At 38.9% G+C, this 19,776-nt stretch overlaps 1 protein-coding gene across 2 annotated transcripts in view; it reads left to right on the top strand.

The window, feature by feature from the left end:
* ADAMTSL1 (ADAMTS like 1) overlaps window positions 1–19,776 on the top strand; it is a 1,109,873-nt gene that overhangs the window by 209,349 nt on the left and 880,748 nt on the right. The gene's annotated exons all lie outside the window — the stretch shown is intronic.

Genomic DNA, 19,776 nt, shown 5'->3' with positions numbered 1-19,776 from the left:
CCAATCTCAAAGAAAGGCAATGCCAAAGAATGCTCAAACTACTCCACAATTGCACTCATCTCACACGCTAGTAAAGTAATGCTCAACATTCTCCAAGCCAGGCTTCAGCAATATGTGAACCGTGAACTTCCAGATGTTCAAGCTGGTTTTAGAAAAGGCAGAGGAACAAGAGATCAAATTGCCAACATCTGCTAGATGATGGAAAAAGGAAGAGAGTTCCAGAAAAACATCTATTTCTGCTTTATTGACTATGCCAAAGCCTTTGACTGTGTGGATCACCACAAACTGTGAAAAATTCTGAAAGAGATGGGAATACCAGACCACCTGATCTGCCTCTTGAGAAATTTGTATGCAGGTCAGGAAGCAACAGTTAGAACTGGACATGGAACAACAGACTGGTTCCAAATAGGAAAAGGAGTACGTCAAGGCTGTATATTGTTACCCTGTTTATTTAACTTATACACAGAGTACATCATGAGAAACACTGGACTGGAAGAAGCACAAGCTGGAATCAAGATTGCCGGGAGAAATATCAATAACCTGAGATATGCAGATGAAACCACCCTTATGGCAGAAAGTAAAGAGGAACTAAATGGCCTGTTGTAGAAAGTGAAAGAGGAGAGTGAAAAAGTTGGCTTAAAGCTCAACATTCAGAAAACTAAGATCATGGCATCTGGTCCCTTCACTTCATGGAAAATAGGTGGGGAAACAGTGGAAACAGTGTCAGAATTTATTTTTGAGGGCCTCCAGATGGTGATTGCAGCCATGAAATTAAAAGACGCTTACTCCTTGGAAGGAAAGTTGTGACCAAGCCAGACAGCATATTAAAAAGTAGAGACATTACTTTGCCAACAAAGGTCCATCTAGTCAAGGATATGGTTTTTTCCAGTGGTCATGTATGGATGTTAGAGTTGGACTGTGAAGAAAGATGAGTGCTGAAGAATTGATGCTTTTGAACTGTGGTATTAGAGAAGACTCTTTAGAGTCCCTTGGATTGCAAGGAGATCCAACCAGTCCATCCTTAAGGAGATCAGTCCTGGGTGTTCTTTGGAAGGACTGATGCTGAAGCTGAAACTCCAATACTTTGGCCACCTCATGCAAAGACTTAACTCATTGGAAAAGACCCTGATGCTGGGAGGGATTGGGGGCAAGAGGAGACGGGGATGACAGAGTATGAGATGGCTGGATGGCATTACTGACTTGATGGACATGAGTTTGGGTAAACTCCAGGAGTTGGTAATGGACAGGGAGGCCTGGCGTGCTGCAATTCATGGGGTTGCAAAGAGTCAGACACGACTCAGTGACTGAACTGAACTGAACTGTATAGTTATATCTCATAAATCTTGTTACTTTCCATTTCCATTAAATTTGATATATTTTCAAATGTTCCTTATGAGTTCTTCTTTGATCTTTGGAAGAAGTTTGTTATTTAACTTCCAGTCATTTGAACATTTTCTAGATACGTTATTGATTTCTCATTTATTCATTTTGGAATCAAAGAATGTATGAAGCATTATTTTAGGATTTGGCAAAGGGTCTGTTCAGGTGTACTTTCCTGGGCAACCTTCATATAGTTTCCCTCTCATGCACAGTCTAGCCTTTGCCTCAGAACTCAAGAGGGGAACCTTCCCTGCCCCCTCTCCTAACCTTCACAGAATTCTGGGCACTTTCTTTGTGCCTCTCCCTTCTCTGACGTTCTGCTCTGCAGATTCCAGCAGTTCACCTACTTTGAGCTGTGATCCATGCCTTCTAATCTGTGAAGGGCCACAGTGCTCAGCTGAGACTATGGATCACTGAACTGTACTAGGGAATTGCCAAATGTCCCTATACAGAATTAGGTCAATTCTGGGGCTCACTTTGTGAGCTTCTCTTCTTTCAAGGATCACAATTTTATTCTGTCTGTAGATTAATATCTGAAAATAATTTCCTTATATATTTTGTTTCAGTTTTATCATTTATAGTGGGAGGACTAATTTGTTTTTTTCCGTCATACCTGGAAGTAGAAGTTCATTCCATGAGTTCTTGCATGCTGACAGGTTTTTTGGTTTTGTTTTTTTTTTTTTGAGTGTACCCTTTATATTGGAAAGTCAGTTTTGCTGGATGTAAAATCTTTGGCTCACAATTTCTGTACTTGAATATTCAGCTATGTTTCTCCATTTTCTTGTGGCATATAGTGTTGCCCTTGAAAAAAATCTGATTAAAATCTAGTTTTCTTTTCCATTTAAGTCAGAGATAAAAGGTGTACTTTCCTGGGCAACCTTCAGATAGTTTCCCTCTCATGCACAGTCTAGCCCCTGGCTGAGACTCAAGAGGGGAACCTTCTTTGATGGATTTTTTTTTAAGTCCTGTAATTTTATTAGAATATGTCTTTGTTTTGGCCATTCTGGAGATTGATATTCTCCAATATGGGATTGATTGTTTCAATAAGAAGCTTCCATGCTGCTGCTGCTGCTGCTAAGTCGCTTTAGTCGTGTCCGACTCTGTGCGACCCCATAGACGGCAGCCCACCAGGCTCCCCTGTCCCTGGGATTCTCCAGGCAAGAACACTGGAGTGGGTTGCCATTTCCTTCTCCAATGCATGAAAGTGAAAAGTGAAAGTGAAAGTGAAGTTACTCAGTTGTGTCTGACATGTTGCAACCCAATGGACTGCAGCCCCATGGACTGCAGCCTACCAGGCTCCTCCGTCCATGGGATTTTCCAGGCAAGAGTACTGGAGTGGGGTGCCATTGCCTTCTCCAGAGAAGCTTCCATATTTTCCTTTAATTTCAGGAACTTATTTAAAAAGTAAAGTTTTAGTATTTTTTTCCATTCTCTTGTAGTTTTATTTATGGACTCATTTTATCCACACTTTAAATTTTCTTTGTCTACCTTTAATATTTACCACTTGCTTTTGAAACCTTTTAATTTCTTCCTTCTTCATTTTTAATGTTTCTTGTTTTTCATCTTCTAATTGTATCAAACCAGTATCTTTTATGATCAAATGTTTGTGTTCCTCCTAATTTAGTTTCCTTTTGTAATATTTTCTTTTATTTCTAATTATTTTTTGAGGTAATAATTTCATTTCTTAGCTTTTCAAATTCTGATTTATGTTGTCATTTTTGTTTTGTAACCTTTTCTTAATGTGCTTTAGCCTAGTTACCTAGTTAGTTAAATAGAATGTTACAGTTTTAAAATGTTCTGTTGTGAATGTCTTTCAGGCATGTTTTCTTTGTCTACAGGAGTGTTACTCAGTTCTTTCATCCTTTTTTTGTTTTCAGTAATCTTGCATGGGAGTTGATCTCAGTGTTTTTATGTTACTCATTTTTATGCAATATTTGTATCTCTGAAATATCAGGACCATCAGGGTAGTTTTTCTAACTTCACAGAGCTCCATCTTGTATAGTATTTTCAGTTCAGTTCAGTCGCTCAGTCATGTCCAGCTCTCTGCGACCCCATGAATCGCAGCATGCCAGGCCTCCCTGTCCATCACCAACTCCCGGAGTTCACTCAGATTCATGTCCATTGAGTCAGTGATGCCATCCAGCCATCTCATCCTCTGTCATTTTATATGCTATTAAAAATATGGCAAACATACAAATGAAAATACTGGATTTTTAATGAGACATCAGGGCTAGTGAAATTGATTTGGGAGTTATTTACATATAGAGATAACAGCTGAAATGTTTGGCATGGATGAAATCTCCAAAGGAAAAAGTGAAGGAAAAGAACAAAGGTCCCAAAACAGGAAATGCTGAAAATCCACACTTTTGGGGAAGGAAAAAAACAAACAAACTTGAGAAAGAAAGAAAGTAGTCTTAGAATTAATGAGTGAAATGAGATGGTGCTTTGGGTGTTAAGAGAAGATTGTTACTAAAAGGACACAGCAGTGAGATTTAAAAAGACATGAAACAGTTTAATAAAATTAGGGCTGAGCATCCTTGATTAAAGTAGGTGAGAATAGTGGATGTGGAGCACTCTTTGGCAAGTTTAGGGTTGGCGAGAGCAAAGGAGGAGTTTTCTGTGAATGGTAGAGTTGTATTAAGTCTTTTATTCCAAGATCACTATAATTTGATTATGTCTGAACGTTGAGAAAAGTCTGTGAAGACAGGAAAATTGAAGTTGCTAACAAGGGATGATAAATGAGATGCAAAGGAAGCATGAGGTAATTAAAGGAAATTTCTTCCTCTGAAATAGGAGGAAAAGAAGAAAAATACATAAGGGATAGATTTTCAGTTAAGAAGGCCAGTATACATATTGAAAGATGCCCAGTCTGAAACGACGAAAGATGAGAACTTGCTTCCTCAAGTTTCCTGACTCTATTCCTCTCCTTCGCTTTTTCTTTACTCTTTGTTTGCATCATCTTTGTTTTCCTTTTCTTGCTCAGTTTTGATTCTGTTCCCAGCCATTTCTTTTCCACATGGGGCTCTTCCATAGAATAGAGTCCTGGCTCTGAAGTTTTGCACGTTGGAGGGGCCAGCCTGCCCCACCCTGCCATGGACCCCTTGTGATCCCTCCTTGTTGGTCACTCAGTCATATTCGGCTCTTTGCGACCCCATGGACTGTAACCCACCAGGCTCCTCTGTCCATGGGATTCTCCAGGCAAGAATACTGGAGTGGATTGCCATTCCATTCTATAGGGAATCTTCTCGACTCAGGGATCAAACCCGGGTCTCCTGCACGGCAGGCAGATTCTTTGCTGTCTGAGTTACCAGAGAAGCCCCATGGACTACTTGTACTCACCTATTATTTGATTGACCAAACTCTTCTCAGTTTCAGCTTCTGTTCTAAAATGGGCCTGCCGTCTTTTATAGTAAACACCTGTTGGATATTTGAGGCTTCTTCTTTTCTCTGATGTTTCATATATATCCCGTTTTTTCTCTCTGTTATCCTTCACACTAATACCGTGCCAATTTTTTTTTTTTTTTAACTATGGGTGGCTTGTCTGTTTGTAGTTGGGAACTCATGTGGGTACCTTTTCACCTAGTTTGTTGTATATGATGTCCATGTGATTTCTTTTCTTTCCTCTTTCTTTCTTCCCTTTCTCCCTCTCTTCCTCCCTTCCATCCATCCATCCATCTTGACACATTGTCTTGTTAAGACTACCATGGTTTCTGCCATCTTGTTAGAATTCCTGTATAGTCCTTTTATTTAAAAATGAATCCTAACTGAAGTCAATTAAATGATAAATGCATTAAATGTGGACTGTGTTTCTTAGAAAACTTGAAAACCACTTTCCTTGTCTAGGTCGCACAGTCTTTTGTCAAAGTATCTGCTGGTTTAGCTACTCCTCAGGGCTTCTAGTCTGGTTCAGTGTAAGTCCTGGGAAGAAGGATCTCTCTGAACTTGGATATAAGGGCAGAGGATGGAGATCTAAGAGACGGTAGCGATAAGGCAAGTTAGACAGTTATTGTAGGTAGGAGAGAATGCATGTGCTGCGTTCAAGTGAGAAGGCATAGTTGAGCATCCACCTGGTTAGTAAATGAAAGAACTGTAGCCCTCAGTTCTTATGCTGCTCTGAAGAGCTGTACATCCTGAGTAGGTCAGGAATGAGGCGTCTTGTCTCACATTGATGTTTCTTCTGATAAGAAGGTTGATTCTATGTTCAAGTTAGATAGTGGTGATGAGAGAGCAGAAGAACAGAAATAAAATTTACTGTATGTAGCACAGGAACAGAGATTTTCATTTAACCTCAAAATATGTGGTAGTGTATTTTTATATTTCTCTTGGATTACTCATTGAGTGCCTTTTGGGAAAAATATTACTTAAACATATCATTTAAAAAATATATATACTAGAGAAACTCCTCAGAATGATGCCAGTCTAAATCGTGATGAATGTAATTTCCTACCTTCTAACTTAAATTGATCTTTTCATACATTTACATTTTTTAAGTGTTTATACTTTATCTGATACAGAGCTTTGAAATTTATTTATTTCTGAAAGTATTACTTATCAAGTGCCTGAGATAAAGGCATGGTATATCATGGTCTTTTTCCAACGTATCATATGCAATCATGGCACATCATAAGTACTTCAAAAAGTGTTCAAGATGGGAAGGGGGTATTGGTTCAGTTGGCTGTCATGTCTACATGAAAGAAACAGAATGGTTAATGCAAGAGTTAGAAGTGGGCAATGCCTTAGATGATGAATATGATTTTGACCAGCAGGATATGAAGGTGAGAAATGAGGAAAAATAGAATGGACCATTCAGTCAGAGGGCTTGCTTGAACAAAGGAAGGAAGGTAAAAACAAACAAAAACAAATAAACAAACAAAATATAGGGTGTATTCAGGCAACTCCAAATAGACCTATTCGGCTAGAATGCATCACATGCATAAGAAGGTTTTAAGAGCCTAAAAAGCTTATATATATTACCAAGGGATGAATGACAGGTAGAGGAATCTACATTTAATCTTTTTTTTTAATTTTATTTTATTTAACTTTACAATATTGTATTGGTTTTGCCATATATTGAAATGAATCCGCCACAGATATACCTGTGTTCCCCATCCTGAACCCTCCTCCCTCCTCCCTCCCCATACCATCCCTCTGGGTCATCCCAGTGCACCAGCCCCAAGCATCCAGTATCATGCATCGAACCTGGACTGGCGACTCACTTCATGCATGATATTATACATATTTCAATGCCATTCTCCCAAATCATCCCACCCTCTCCCTCTCCCACAGAGTCCAAAAGACTGTTCTATACATCAGTGTCTCTTTTGCTGTCTCGTATACAGGGTTATTGTTACCATCTTTCTAAATTCCATATATATGCGTTAATATACGGTATTGGTGTTTTTCTTTCTGGCTTACTTCACTCTGTGTAATAGGCTCCAGTTTCATCCACCTCATTAGAACTGATTCAAATGTATTCTTTTTAATGGCTGAGTAATTAATAAAGGAATCCTTAAAACGTGTTCAAATAATAGATTTATGTAATCAAAGCTAGATGATGACTCTCTGGAAAGGGTGAGTCAGAGACGGGAGAGTACAGAGGTAAAGGACCCACAGAGATGATCACTTTGGACTTGATTATAACAAAGTTGGGTGTTTTTGTTTAAATCTAAACTGATGCTCTTGACTCTTATAGTATTCTCCTCTCCTTATACAAAGTTGGGTGTTTTTGTTTAAATCTAAACTGATGCTCTTGACTCTTATAGTATTCTCCTCTCCTTATACATATATACACATGTCACTTTTATGTCTGTTTTCTGAAAAGTAGACTGTTGAGTGAGAAATGGTTCCTTTGTATTCCTGGGCCATTTCATAATAAGCAGAGATGCCAAAACTTTCTGGTATAAAGAGATCTTTAATGATATGTAACAAATTAGATTGTGAAAGGTCAGGAAAATATATTTTTTTTCGTTGAGAATGAAAGACATCTGGACTTTTCATTGTATATATTTTACATGGTTAGGACTAGGCTAACTGATAATTTTAGGGGCAATTTGCAGTAAAACATAAGACTTTTAAGCTTGTTATATGCTACATATATTTTAAAAATCAGAGTTGGAGACTTATAACTATGTTCTCTTAAGAGATGTTAGTCTTTTCTAAGGATTTTAATGTCAAGAACAGAAACATATTTTAAGAAATAATCTCAGGTTGGCGTTATGAATTTCTAAAAACTAGATATAAGATCATCTTAGATTCCTATGGCAAGTAGGCATTCCAGGATTATATTCTCTGCTTGATCAACAGTTTGAAAGTGTGAGAATTGTATATTTTAGGCTTCCCAGCTGTATGTATCTATCACTGGAGGTTTCGAGTAACATCTGAGTGCCTCTTACAAAAAGAGTGACATTGTGTGCATCCTTTTTCTGGAAATTTAGATCCTTCAACCTATATTCCATGGAAACACGCTTAAGAATTTAACATCTGGAAGGGGCATAAGATGTGTTCTTGGCCAGTTTTCTGAATGTATGCTTTGTGGAACACGAGTTCCTTAGATGGCCTGTAAATAAGGATTTCTGAGGGCACCTCTGTATCCTGCACCCCTCACCCTGAAGATATATACATGAGTCTTAGCATATTGAAGGGTCTGGGATTTTCCTAGTGATGAAGGCAGTTTGGCTTTTTATAACCCAGAGATTCTCAAACTTACTTGATCATGTATATGTGTTTATGTGTGTGTATATGCGCACATGTGTGCAAGCGTTCATTTGGTAAATTAACATCTTGTGTCACTCATGTTGTTTAGAATATACTTTGGGAAATGAATTGTTCCATCTCTTTATGGGAAACTGAAACCAAGGAAGGTTTATTTCTCTCTGCAGGTCACACAGCTCTTGGCAGAAATGTGAACCTATTTTTCAGTTCCCATATGGCCACTTCCGTTTTCAATGCTTGCGTGGCTCCATAGGTGATGTAGCACTGGTTTGTTGTAATTCTTCTCCTCTTTCCTTGGTTACTAGAAACTTCCCTTCCACAATTAATTTTTCACTCAGATGAACTCAGAGATGAGCCACACCATCCTAATGACAAACCCTTTGGCTTAATTCTGCTCTGCTTAGTGCTGGAAACTGGAGTCCATCACCTCCGTTCTGAATTTTGCCCTGATCTTGCCTCTTCCCTGCTTCCTGTACCCACATATGACCACAGTCAGGGTTCTGGACTGCGCCTTTCATTGCTGAATGTAATTATTCATCCCTTGCAAGCTCCATTTGTGAATCACTAGTGCTAATTGCTTGCTTTTTCCTCCTGTTCCTGTTTGTCGTTTTATCACTTCCATGATGCTTCCAACTGAGGATAAACAGAGACAAAGTAAGGCAGATCAGACTCAAAAGAATGAGTTAGGGTTTACTTAGTACCTATGCTCCTAAGAACTTTCATTTGGGAGAAAGAAGTCAGGGTTGGAGGTTACAAAACAAATAAATAAAAATAAAACCTTAAAAAAGAATCCATGGGAGAGAGTAGAAAGAGAGATAAACGGTGAGCCAGAAACTCTGTTCTCTTGTAGGCTCTGAAGTGAAGTGAAGTGAAGTCGCTCAGTTGTGTCTGACTCTTTGCAACCCCATGGACTGTAGCCTACCAGGCTCCTCAATCCACAGAATTCTCCAGGCAAGAACACTGGAGTGGGTTGCCATTTTTTCTCCAAGGGATCTTCCCGACCCAGGGATTGAACCTGGGTCTCCTGCATTACAGACAGACGCTTTACTGTCTGAGCCACCACTAAATATGTGAATTTGTTCAAGACACTTAATCTCTCTGACCTCAGTTATCTCACCTGTAAAACAAATGAATTGGATTAAATGCTCTCTGATCTCCCTTCTAGCTCTAACTTCCTGTGAGTCTATGATCTTGGAGTGTTAATTGTCCATGTCTTGATCTCCATGGATAATCAAGATTTGGCTGCACTTGTTCAGACTGACAGCATCTTGATGGAATGGCCTGGAAAGAGAAGGAAAAGCAGAGGCTCTGTTCATGTTTTGACAACCTTCCAGCTACACATTTTATTTCATTTAATATCGCAGAGTTAAAATCACCTTACTGTTTGTGTTAAGAGTATTTTAAAGCCCGTTATTTCACAGGACACCACTTCTTAATTTTTGGAGAGTTCTGGGTGAGAGAGAAGAATATGGTACTTGAAAGAATGTCATTGTGTTGGAGAAATAACATAGCAACAAGAAAGCAAAAAGTAAACTGGTCTCCCAAAGAGCTCTTTGCAGACCTTACTTAAAATGCCAAATGCAATACAGGACATGGACTGTCTCCATGGGAAAGATGCTGTAGAAAGAGACAAGGATTAGAATGTATACATAGGCACGACTCTGTTTAAGTTATTGACTCCGTGTATGGCATAGCCATTTTTCCCTTTGGGAGAACCATACTGTCATATTAGTCAAGTAATCCTCCCTGGAGAGTAGAACAAAGAAACTCAGGCCCTCTGGACCATATCAGGGGTTCTAAAAATTAGGGAAGATCATCAAACAGATTAACTGCAGGACAGATTTAGTTAGAGCAGTTGCATGCTCTGTTCTATAACTGAACATATGCTGAATTCTGCGGTGTTGGTCTGGAGGTTCTTGACTTATTCTCCATACAGATACTTCTTTTTTAAATTGAAGTATAGTTGATTTACAGTGTTTCAGGTGTACAGCAGAGTGATTCAGTTGTGGCATTGTTGTTCTTCAGTTGCTCAGTTGTGTCCAACTCTTTGTGACCCCATGGACTGCATGCAGCACGCCAAGCTTCCCTGTCCTTCAGTGTCTTCCAAGTTTGCCCAAATTCATGTCCATTGAGTTGGTGATGACATCCAACCATCTCATCGTCTGCTGCCCTCTTATCCTTTTGCCTTCAATCTTCCCCAGTATCAAGATTCAGTTATACATATATACATACATACATACATGGCTCTTTTTCAAATTTGTTTCCATGACAAGTTATTGTAAGATATGTATAGGGTTCCCTGTGCTATACAGTAGGTCCTTGGGTTTTATTTTATGTACAGTAGTGGGTATCTGTTAATCCCAAATTCTCAATTATCCTTTCCCACCCCCTTTCCCCTTTGGTAACCATAAATTTTTTAGTATAATACTAGAAATTTCCTATCTTTGAACTCCTAGGACAACTCTCAACATCTCCTTTCTTTCCTGGGAGTTTTGTGCAGTGCTCATTCTAAGTTCTTCATGCTGTCCCTCGGTGGGCAGTGATGAGAAGGATGTGCTTTAAAGGGAGAGGAATCCCATTGCTGAAGGCTGAAGTCTCTCTGTAGCCCTCTTACTTTGCATCTAGTTCTCCCAGCTTCTCAATGAAAGCAGCTAACTCGGGGGGAGAGAGAGAGTGAGGTTTCCTTGAATAGACATTTGTTTGCACATACAATACTAAACTGGGATCGCTGGTCCATGCTGTTTTGCATCAGCAGATGCTTTAAGAATGCAGTGAAAACATCTTATAAAGTGAAAACCTATCATTTATAAAGCAGCAAAGAGAGAGCTTTGTTTGCCCACACAGCATTTCTCAATGGAACCCCTGAGGCTATGAGTTTTTCAGGACAAGTTTCAACTCTGCTTCGTGCACACTGATTGTGCTAAGGAGAAAAGGCCCAAAGAAGCAGGGCATACTATTGTGAATCTTGTAAAGATTGCATGAGTTTAAGATCTCGGTCCATCTGGCTTTGAACCAGAGCCAATTCACAATTACCTGTGATCACAAAGACAGAATGTAGACAAATTAAAATGGAATCCACATAATCTCTTTCTGACATTGAAAACGCCACCCTCACCATCCCTTACTAAGTTATTTGCAACAGCAGCTTGCAAGTAGCAACAGTTATATATTTGAGTTTTGGAATGAGATTCTAGCCAACAAGGAAAATGGTCTAAGTTTAATAATAAGAATGGGCCTGCTGTCCAATCCAAACATAATCAGGCTGTATTTTGCCAGAGCCTTGTTTTTTTTTTTAATTGGAGGATAATACTGTGCTGGTTTCTACCATAAAACAACATGAATTAGCCATAAGTAAACATATGCCCCCTCTCTCTTAAACCCCCCTCACATACACCCCCATCACATCCCACCCCTTTAGGGTGTTACAGACTATGGCATTGAGTGCCCAGTATTATACAGCAGCTTCCCATTAGCTGTCTATTTTACATATGGTAATGTATGTGTTTCAGTGCTACCCTCCCAATTCATCCCACCCTCTCCTTCCCCTGCTGCGTCCAAAAATCTGTTCTCTATGTCTGTGTGTCTATGTTACCCTACCAATAGGTCTATAGTACCGTTTTTCTAGATTCCGTATATATGCATTAATATATTTGTTTTTCTCTTTCTAACTTTCTTCACTCTGTATAACAGGCTTTAGGTTTGTCCACCTCACTAGAACTGATTCAAACTGATTCATTTTTATGCCTGAGTAATATACCATTGTATATACGTACCACTACTTGTTTATCCATTCATCTGTTGGTGAATGTCAAGGTTGCCTCCATGTCCTAGCTATTGTAAATAGTGCTGCAATGAACACTGGAGTACAGGTATCTTTTTGAATTACGGTTTTCTCAGGGTATGTGCCCAGTAGGGGGATTGCTGAGTTATAAGATCATTTTATCCCTACGTTTTTAAGGAATCTCCTTACTATTCTCTATAGTGGCTGTATTAATTTACATTCCCACTAACAGTAAAAGAGGGTTCCCTTTTCTCCACACCCTCTCCAGCATTCATTGTTTTGATCATGGCCATTTTGACTAGTGTTAGGTGATACCTCATTGTAGTTTTGATGTGCATTTCTTTAATAATGAGTAATGTTGAGAATCCTTTTATGTCTTTGCTGGTCATCTGTATGTCTTCCTTGGAGAAATGTCTGTTTAGGTCTTCTGCATATTTTTTGATTGGGTTATTTGTTTTTCTGGGATTGAGCTGCATGAGCTGCTTGTATATTTTGGAGATTACTCCTTTGTCAGTTTTTTTATTTGTACTTTTTTTCTCCCATTCTGAAGGTGCTTCTTTTCATTGCCAGGGCCATTTCTTAAAGGGAGAAAATTTTGAAAGTTACAGTATTACCCACATCAAAATTTTCTTGATGAGTTAACAAGAATAGACTGTGGATTGCATATGTTTAGGATTTTTTAATGCACCTTCTTCCAGTCATTTGGGGATATAATTTTTTCATGATTCTTTTGTATTCATTGTATTCCCTATTCTTCTAATCTCCTGTTCTTCTTTTATTAAGCCCACATCTAAACTTTTTTGTGTATCTGCAGCACCACACATGTCTGAGGGGCATAGAGAGGCTGGATTAGATACTTCAAGTGAAGATAAATATGTAAATTACTTTTCTGAGTTGGAGATAAAAACAATCCACATATAAGACTGTGATAGTTCTCAACGCCTCTCCTGATCTGTGAGTTAGATGGTTCTCAATCCAGCAGTTTTATATTGATTGTGTTCATGTATATAAATTTTGCAACCTTTAGCATTTTCACACAGATTTTAATTGTATTAATGCTGGAATTTACTTCTAGCTTCTGTAGTAGAAGCATTATGAAGCTAGCATGAAGCTAAAACAAAACCTCCTGTGTGGAAATGCATGGTGAGAGAAAATATTAAATAAGAACAATGTTTTGATGTCATGTTGCACACGGCAGTACTTCGTGCAAAAGTCACCGAAACGTAGATGATTATGGGAATAACGTGATATTTACAGCTAAACTCTGGGACTTCAAAACAGAAGAAGATAGACTCAAAAAAAAAAAAAAAAGACAAGAAAAAAAGAGTATTACTTTGGAGATTTGAAAATAATTTAAGTGAAAAAAATAAAACAAAAAGCAAAGACTCATTTCTTTGAGCTTTAGACCAGAGCAATGCATGTGCTTCACATGCTTCTCCCCCAAATGTTCAATCATCATTGTGAAGATGAGGTTGACTGCATACCTTAGGACTTTGACAAGAAGGCAGGTACAAAGCCCAGAATGGATTAGAAAGTTATGCCACCAGGTTTGAAGTGCTGAGCATGGAGTGAGTCTAGACCAGCTCAGCTCTTCACGTCCACAGTGCCAAGCCTCTAGTGCAGTTTCGTGCCACCACACTATTGCTGATTTCTAGTGGGCAAATAGAATAAAATGATGTATGAAATAACCTTATCTCTAAGAGTCAGACGCGACTGAGCAACTGAACTGAACTGAACTGAAAGCATATAGCGAGCAGCTTTATACTTCATGGTTTTAAAAAGTAGATTGTTATAGACTAGAGCAAAGGATTTGCAAAGCTAATTAATGCCACTTGGAAGAAAGAATCTGTAATGTTTGCATTCCTCCAAGGCCTAAGAATCTTAAATTTGACAGAAGTGGGCAAAAGCATTCTTAAATCCTTAAAAAACTCTCAAAGGCAAGAGTTTAACAATTTTGGGAGGCCAAATCATGTGTGAAGTCACTTCAGTCATGTTTGACTCTTTGTGGCCCTATGGGCTATAGCCCACCAGGCTCCTCTGGCCATGGGATTCTCCAGGAAAGAATTCTGGAGTGGGTTTCCATCGCCTCCTCCAAGGGATTTTCCTGACCTAGGGATCGAACCTGCGTCTCTTACGTCCCCTGCATTGGCAAGCGGATTCTTTACCCCTGCTGCTGATAAGCCGCTTCAGTCACCCCTAGCACCTCCTGAATTTGTGTTTTTGTGAAACTCTTTTCAGTATTAAATGTTGGACTTCCCTGGTGGTCCAGTGGTTAAGACTCTACCTTCCAATACAGAGGGTGTGTGTTCAATCCCTGGTCAAGGAACTAAGATCCCACATGCTGCGTGGTGCAGCCAAAAAGTAAAAAATAAAATAGATTAGGGTTACCCCAAAAGTAAAAGCAATAAAATAAAATAAATATTATAAAAATGCATTTGCCATTTAAATTCACCAGAATTTCCACATGAAAGCATTGGTGTGTATGGTGGAGAGAGGATACATTCTACTGTTTTCCCTGATAGAGAAATTATCAGAAGTTTGGAGCCATAATGAGTTGATAGTCTTTAGTCAATCATGAAATCTTTACACAACCTATCATCAATTTCATAAAATAAAAAATGACTAAAAAGAATGTTTCATGAAAGATTTCTCAACTGCATGTGTACATACTAGAAGTTGAGGACTATTGAATACACATTTTAGAGAATAGATCTCTATCTGTCACCTAATTTCCAGTTTGTTGGAAGAAATAACTTCTCAGGAGACTATTCCTCTTTTGCATTCATATCTGCTTTTTCCTACATTTCTTGTACCCTCTTTTGTGTCACCTTTTCCCTAGAGTGACCCTGGTACTCTATATGGCACTGCCAGGGATCACTCAGAAACATTCAGCTGTTTTCTTCCATACAGCAGGTCATCCAGAAAGAGTTTGGATTCTATACACATCAACCTGGGGCACAGTTGACTGCAGGCCTTCTTTGAATCATATGTTTGGCTATTTTGAGGATATTTTGAAGAATGTAGGTGCCCAGGCAATGAATCTCTCTCCTGCTCTCTATCATCCAACTTCAGAGTAGGACTCATGTGTTATTTCTTTCCTAAGCATGAATTTAAGACAGAGCCTTGTGATTTCTTGGCCATGTCTTTGAAATTAGGAAAAAAAAAAGGGCATCCTTATCTCAGAATTTGGAGTCCCTGAAACAGATTCATGATATTACAATAGAACATATAGCCTCTTCAGGAGATTGGGCCTAGCATATACACACTATTCTACATAAAATAGATAAGCAGCAAAGACCTACTATATAACACAGGGAACTATACTCAATATTTTGTGATAACCTATAAGGGAAAAGAATCTGAAAAGGAATTTGTGTGTGTGTGTAATTGAATCACTGTGCTATACACCTGAAACTAACACAATATTATAAATCAACTATATTTCAATAAAAAAATAAATATTTTAAAAAGTGACACAAGCTACCAAGCATAAAATAGATGAACAACAAGGACATATTGCATAGCATGGGGAAATACAGCCATTATTTTGTAATGACTTTAAGTGGAGTATAATCTATAAAATTTTGAATTACTTTGCTGTATTCCTGAAGCTAATTTAATACTATATATCAACTATATTTCAATAAAACCATGAACAATAGTGTAAAAAAAAAGACATATATAGCCTAATTCTTAAGCACTGTGAATCTTGGCTCCCTCAGAATGCTTAGCTGTTGGCAGCATGATACCTCTCTTAAGTTGTACCAAGCCATGGCCCCCTGACACATACATGGAAGTGATTTATCATTACACTGGTAATGCCTCTTGCCCCTGCCAATAAAACCAGAGACCAGATAGAGTGACTGATGGATATCATACTTCCTTTCAACTTTTGCTGCTCTCTGCAAATTAATTTATTTCATGAAAGAAGAGAGAGTGACCTAGATGAAAGAAAGAGGGACTGCTCTTCACTTGCAGATACTCAAGGAAGCCAATGTCCTGATACTTCACCTCTTCCCATGAATCTGAATGCTTTTATGGCACCTTGAATGGTAAATCTTTTCTGAAAGTTTTCAATTTACATCCAGATGCCTTGTCTTTATTCGTTAATGCTTTAACCTTCTTCTTTCCCTAAATTCTACTTTCAGTTACTCAGTTGTCCTTGAATTGCATTCTCCCCTCTGTTCCCCAAGGGCTCCATTTCTCTGAATATTTTCCACAGCCATTTATTTTTTGTTTCCAACCTAGACCTGAGAGCTATTGGCTATAGAGTGTCCTATTCTCAGCTCTCAAGAATCTTAAGGCTGATCAAGATTTATCCCTGGCCATTCATTCTTCTCCAGTTGACATCAATTCCAGGTTGGTCAGTGGATCATTGAGAAGGGCATGGTTCTGAGAGCCATGGCTCAGAGAGTGGTATGGATAGGGAAGGTATAGGACTAGGGAGATTTAGAGAATCTCTGAGAACTCAGGTCACCAGGGTCTAGGACTAAAATCTAGATCCTTAGTTCAAGGGATAAAGCCTAAAGATAGATAATTTACTCTGACCTCCTTTCTTTGCATTATCCTTTGAAGCAGCCACAACTCCCAACTGGGACATCCTGAGCCAAAAGCTTTTATGGGTCCAGATTTGAGCCAGTCATCCATTGTATGTCTTTGCAGGAGAAATACTGGTGGGATGGAAATGTCAGTGGCTGTGTTTTAAATTTTTTTTTTTTTTTTTTTTTTTGGTCTGTGCTGGCTCTTCGTTGCTGTCTGAGAGTTTTCTCTGGTTGCAGTGGGTGGGCATCTCATTGCAATGGCTTCTCTTGTTGCAGGACACAGGCTCTAGGGCTCAATAGCTGTGGTGCATGGGCTCAGTTGCTCTGTGGCATGTGGGATCTTCTAGGATCAGGAATCAAACGTCTGTATTCTGCATTAGCAGGTGGATTCTTTACCACTAGATCACCAGGGAAGCCCAGTGGCCGTGTTTTTTAATGGCAACCACAGAATTATAGCTCAGCCACGAGGACTTCCCAGGCGAAATAGAAATAGGCCCTTTATACTGACTAGGAAAAGCTACTGGTTTACACGAAAGTCACTTAGCTAGGACCCAGAACACAGTTTCTCTTTTGATCTTACTTTTGCTATGTCCACTTGTACGTGACAGTTAAGGGGCAAACTGAACTGGCTATACATGAACAGTGTAAGTTAACCCAAACCTTCCTTCACATCATATGCATCAGTTAACATAGGGGGATAGTAAAACTTAGTTTTGATCAACTTTGACAAATATAAGTGAAGCAAATACCCCTTTCATCTACTTCTAAATTATAATCTGGTTTTAGTTGGATGTCCAAAAGGTAGCAACAATTTCATTCTCTACAATGATGTTCTTCCCATGTATTTATTCTTCAGAGTGAAGTACAGAAATATGTTGCTTTAAGCTTCCCTTGCTAAAAATAGCAGCAAGAAAATTGACCTTTCTGCTTCTAAATAAGCAAAGAATTTTCTCCATCTGAGTTAGGTCAGGGCTGAGTTCTCATAAATGTTTATCTATACTATCTCCCCAATCATTATATGACAAGCATTATTTTATAAATCAAGAGCTTGTACTCAAGTTATACACATTGAATTGTAATTTGTTTTAATATCAAAAACTGAAAATAATTTTTGTAGTGGGCAAAACCCCAGATGTGTTTTTATCAGTCTCTTTTTTCACTTAATGTCTAAAGCTTTATGTATTTAAAGAAAATTTTATCCATGTGTTTCTCATTTATTAACACTTAACTCATCAGCATATTTCATATGAGTTATTTGATGTCCAAGAAGTCTTTTAACCATTTTATGTGCCTATGAAATGGGAAGTTATTTTATGCCAAGAAAGTAAATTGCTCAAAGCCTATCACCACATTGCTAGTAAATATTTATCTCTGAAAGTTCATGATTGATTTAAAAATCTGAACAAGAAATTTCTGAATAGTTCTAGACTGATCAATATAAAGCATATCATTTTCTATAGGCAGTCTGTGTGTTCAGGGGCTTTTGTACTTAAATACAGCCTTTTTAACGAAAGAATTTGGGGTCAAGGACTTCATACGGGAATATGTGTCAAAGTGAAAGTGAAATCACTCAGTCATGTCCAGCTGTTTGCGACCCCATGGACTATAGCCCACCAGGCTCCTCCATCCATGGAATTTTCCAGGCAAGAGTACTGGAGTGGGATGCCATTTCCTTCTCCAGGGGATCTTCCCAACCTGGGGATCGAACCTGGGTCTCCTGCATTGCAGGCAGATGCTTTACCGTCTGAGCTACCAGGGAAGTACCAGATACAAAATATATGTTCAAGTCACTGATTCTGTCCATGCAACTCTTTGCTGGTATCATTGATGAACCCAGCTCACCAGTACTATTTTTCTTTTTCAATGTGGTGTCTTAGTCTGTTCAGGCTGCCATCACAAAAATACCACAGACTGGGTGGCTTCCACAACAGAAATTTATTCCTCACGGTTCTGGAGGCTAGAACGTCCAAGATCAAGATATGGCAAGGTGGCTTTCTGGTGAGGATTTTTTCTGGCTTACAGACAGCTGTCTTCATATGGTGGAGAGAGAAAGAACAAGAGAGCCATAAAGCACTCTCTGGTATCTCTTCTCTTAAGGACATTAACCCTTTTGGATCAGAGCCCCTCATGTTTATGACCCCATTTAACTTTAGTTAACCTCCATAAAGGCCCTATCTCCAAATATAATTACATTGGGAGTTGGGACTTCAACATGTCAATTTGAGGCAGTGGGGGACCCAAACATTCAGTCCATAACAGTGGTCACCGATTAGAAAGAAACCTTTTCAGGCATCTCATCAGTGAATTTTGTATATGGTATTTCATAGGTGCCTCCTCTTCTGTGCCCTTTTAGCCTTCAATGTTACAGAGAAACAAGACTCTTTGAGAGTATTTATTTTATCATGTTGATGTAGTAGAGGTTTGTCCATTGATTCCACCCACTGAGTAGGCGGTCTTGGAGGATGGGTATTGTACATTTCTTGCAGTGGTCAGGCCAGTAAGCAAACTGGAGAGTGTAGGAGATGCTGTTGAGGTCCTACCAGTCTTGTTTGGCCCACCTGAATTAACCCATGTGCAAGTGCAATGTGAAAGTACAGTGGATTTAATGTCCCCAGGGGGCCACGTTTCATCCATAGGGATGAGGTGCTTCAGCTCCCACACCATCTAGTGTGATGGTCCTGAGATATTTTCCATATAATTTCTCAGAGAGATTTCAGGGGCATCAAGACCCAGTTGCCCTAAGCAGTCATCTGTTCATTAAAACAGCTATTGCTGGGTTTCTTTCCTTTATTGTCTCTCTTTCCCTTATCTGTTCTTTCTGAGCTCATCCCCCAAATAAACTACCTGCACCCAAGTTCTTGTCTCATGGTTTCTTTGACAGGGAGACCTAAGGTAAAGCGCACAGGAAACTGAGAGTTGCAATGTAGTGATATGAACTGTAACAGGAGTAGGTACAATAAGAGGAGGCAGTGGCAGAACACAAACTAGATGTTTCTTTTGGTAGAGATTTGTGGGAAGTTTATAAGATCAAAGTCTGTATCCCTCCTTACAGTGTAAACCTAGTGAAAGCAGAGGTAACATCTATTCACTGCTGTGTTTCTGAAGTCTAGAATAGGACCGGCATATAAGATCTTAACACATATTTGTTGAATGAATATTCCTTCTTTGACAGAAGGAACTCTGAGGTTTAGAAAGGTACAATCACTTAGTTCAGTCAATCAGTAATGATACTGAATTTCATGTGTTCTAATTCAGAGCTTTCCCTGCAACCAACTCTAAAAAGATAAAGTACTAGCTAAAAGGGTGATGATGATTAGGAAATGGGGCTTGTTGTTGTTCAGTTGCTCAGTCATGTCCAACTCT

Source organism: Bos javanicus, chromosome 8 (genome assembly GCF_032452875.1).
Source record: "Bos javanicus breed banteng chromosome 8, ARS-OSU_banteng_1.0, whole genome shotgun sequence".
NCBI classification, from domain to species: domain Eukaryota; kingdom Metazoa; phylum Chordata; class Mammalia; order Artiodactyla; family Bovidae; genus Bos; species Bos javanicus.
The sequence above is the reverse complement of the archived record's forward strand: the minus strand, read 5'-3'. Positions and strand labels throughout refer to the sequence as shown.